Below are 3,811 nucleotides of genomic sequence, written 5' to 3' on the forward strand. Positions count from 1 at the left end.
TCCTGATTCGGTAGTTGGAAGATATTTGGTCGGATTTTTCTCGCGTTATGGATTAGTATAACCCTGTTTCGTCTAAACAGGGAATGTATGGCGGCCAGATTCGAGAAAGAAGGAGTTTCCATCGTGTTAGACCAAAACAGAGTCATGGAGAAATATTATCGGGATTTTAGAGTCCATGAAGATTTAGGAAAGAATTTAACGATCAGGATTGAGTTAACATGGTCCTGCTGGAATATTGTAGAGGTGGGATTGACCCAGTTGACGCGTACAGAAGAGAAGAAATAGAAAAATCCGTGACTTGCCGTGAAACAAGAATGAAGATAAACTCGAGTTGTTTAGGGTTTACTTGGGGGATGTTGGCTATATATAGGTTGGTTGCAAGTCAGAGAGAAAAAAAACAGTTTGGGTTAGTTTAGAGAACCAGAGGAGACAAAAATCACGAGTTGCAGGAAAGCTGTTCTGCTGGTGCTTCTGAAGAACACGAAGAACATCAACCCACGCCCAACTGTCGCAGAACACTGTCGTTGTTCTACAGCACTTCGCTTATACCGTTACTGTCGCAGTCTTATTCCTTATGTTTCTCTTGTAACAGTCGATCTGCAACACATATAAACGTTGCGATTGAACTGTTTTACTCCCTTTGAGTCTCTTCACCTTTGAAAACACCTTTTAAGCAATGGAAAAATATTTTGAACCTGTTTTTGATATGAGGAGCTAAACCCCATTGCTGAGGCGATAGAGGAAGCTATTTTTCCAATAAAGAGTGGTATTTTCTATTTATCTTATTAATTACAATTATTTAAATGATTATTTGCCTTGTTTGAGAATTGTTTTAATGATTTTTATTCAACAATTGTGATTTCCATTGATGGTATATGCTTGGACTTAGGTTTTTGATATCCCATGCTTTTGATTTACACTTGTTATTTTAAAAATATACTTGTTGCAACATCTTAGAATCAAATTAAACGAAAAAAATGAATAAATATAAATATTGGATTTAAATCACTTTGAACTTGGAAAATAGTGGAATCTTAGCCTCAATGTTCTTTTAATATTGATAACAACATCATCTTTGTTTGAGTTTTCTATTTTTGTTTTAGAATTTAAGTCTATATTTTATCCTTCGCAAGTCTGAGAATCGAACCACTTTTATCACTATCTACAATCACATCAATTTTTGGCGCCGCCGACGCGGATTTGCTTTTAGGGTTTTTAGACTTCGTTTTTTTTTTTAATTATTTTTGTTTTTTTTTTACGTTTTTGGATATTTATCTTTTGTCTACAGGTTTTGGATCATAAAGCGAATTGAGCCAAGGAGTTTGGTTATTTCGTAAAGACTGGAACTTAAAGCATAAATACTTGGAGCGAAAGCTTAAAGCGAAAAACGGAGAAGAAGACAATTTCTTTTTAGATATTTTATTTTTTATTTTATTATTCTATTTTATTATTTTTTTTTTATTTTTAGGGTTTGTTTATTTTTCTTTATAAAAAAAAAGAGAGAGAACTGTATTAGGGTTTGTTATTTTTGTAATTTTTCTTTTCTTTTTTTGGACACTTGGACATTGGACTTTGGACATTTTTATTATTTTTTTAAAACCCTAAGGAAGGGTTGGTTTAAATATAAACTGTGTGCAGAGAAGGACGGTGATTACGATATTGCCTCGACCCCTCGGGTTCGTACATGACATAGGAGTCGTGGACCGAGTCGACTTCAGCGGTTCTTCGCCCGTCTGGTACGGGAGGTAAGTTTTTCGAAACACCCGCGAATCCCCTGTCAGCGGGTTTACTGTATTCCTTCGTTTGCATATATGCTGAGGACTTGAAAACGGCTGCTTTAATTTCCTAGTAAAGGGCAAGGACTGGCCATACAAGATAAGGGTTCGGATTTCATCACCGTTCTCTTCTTGCCCGCCTTAGGAAAACGAAACCAAACGCGAACCTAAGCCTAAATTTTTGACTAGAACGAGACCTATAGGGTAACGAGCTTAATAGGAAAGTCGTTCGAAGAATATTGGTTACTCTTTTGAGCATACTTCGAAGTTCTTGAAGGTTTCTGTGAGTTGAATGCGTGACTGTGCCGCCTTGTAACTGGTGAGGCCTTGGGTATCAAAGCTCCACTATGCTTCCCTCGCCTCGATTCAACTTACTTTGACTCGGATTGATTCCAGAGGGGTTTGCTCAGATTGTAACGAGTTCCTTTTCGAAAGAATAGAAGCTGGTCTAGAAACAATCTAAGTGGAGCCATCATGCTTTTTTTTGCTAGAAATTTAGGTTTGATTTGGTTGAGTCAACCTTGTTTTGTGTTTGCATAGAATTCCCTACCTTATTCTGTTGCATGCCTGAACGTAAAAGAGACGCCCTAGGTAGATTTGTTAAAGAGAAACCTAGTAGTTCTAAGCTTCATGATTACCTCAATTTAGAAAGTTCGATTCGTGAAGATTCCGTTTTTGAACATCCGTTTGAGGAAAGAATCCCTGATAGTCCAATAATGCCAGAAATGGCAACTCTTAAAGCCTTGTTGAATCCTACTAGGACTACTCGTCCCTCATGTATCAGGTTACCTGAAACTGAAGCAAATTATGAACTTAAGCCTGGAACCTTACAGTTGCTCCCAATCTTTTTAGGAAAAGAAAATGAAAACCCCTATTTCCATGTTAGGGACTTTGAGGAAATTTGTAGTACCATGAAAATTAGAAACCTTGATGATGATGCTTTAAAACTCAGGTTATTCCCCTTTTCCTTAAAAGATAAAGCCAAGTCGTGGATGTATAGTTTGGCTTCCGAATCAATTGAAACCTATGAACAACTTACATCTTCCTTTTGAATAAGTTTTTCCCTAGGCATAAAACCTCGTCTATTAGGACGCAAATCTGCACGTTTACACAACAGGAGGGAGAATCTTTGTATAGGTATTTGGAAAGGTTCAATGATTTATTAGCCCAATGTCCTCATCATGGTTTAGAAAAGGTTAGGTTAGTTCAGATCCTTTATGAGGGTTTAGATTATCCCACCACACCTACAGTAGAGTCCATGTGTACAGGTAGGTTTGAAAACCAAACAGTTGATGATGCGATGGCATATTTGCATGAAATCGCCGAAAAGACCCAACAGTGGGAAAGCAATAGGGTACCCCAGAAAACAATTCTTCTAGGCAGAGGAAACGTTAATACGGTAGAAGGAAGCTTTGAATCAGATGCCAAAATTGCTGCTATAGCGAAAAGGTTAGAAGCTTTAGAAGCGGGTCACACTAGTGGTAGATTGGAGCCTTTTTGGGAAGGACAGAATAATGAAGAGCAATCCAATGCTCTCTATAATAACACTAGGTATGATAACCGTCAGAAGTTTGACCCATATTCATAAACCTATAATCCTGGTTGGAGAAACCATCCGAACCTTTCATGGTCTAAGGGCCAGAGTCAAGGTCAGTTTAGTAATTCTAATGCTCCCCCAGGTTTTGGTTACACTAAGAATTCATCAGGCACAGAAAACAAAACGACTAGCTTAGAGGAATCTATTAAGATGTTAGCAAAAACTCAGGATATGTTAGCATAGAGCCAAATTAGTTTTCAACAGGAAACCAAGCAGAACTTTCAAACTAATGCTCAGAGCCTTGCTAAGCTAGAACTTCAAGTCGGCCAAATAGCTAAGACCTTAAGTGAGAGAGATAACAGAAGGCTCCTTAGTCAGACTACCCCCAACCCTAGAGGAGTTCATGAAGTAGGTGCAAAACCATCGAATCAATTGAATGCTATTAGAACCCTTAGGAGTGGTAGAGTAGTAGACAATCAGGTAACCATGCCCGATAGTG

General features: G+C 37.9%; 1 pseudogene; it reads right to left on the minus strand.

The window, feature by feature from the left end:
• Positions 1–2,863: 2,863 nt before the first annotated feature.
• Positions 2,864–2,963, minus strand: LOC113341541 (annotated as a pseudogene).
• Between the last annotated feature and the right edge of the window lie 848 nt (positions 2,964–3,811).

Source organism: Papaver somniferum, chromosome 1, assembly GCF_003573695.1.
Source record: "Papaver somniferum cultivar HN1 chromosome 1, ASM357369v1, whole genome shotgun sequence".
NCBI lineage: Eukaryota > Viridiplantae > Streptophyta > Magnoliopsida > Ranunculales > Papaveraceae > Papaver > Papaver somniferum.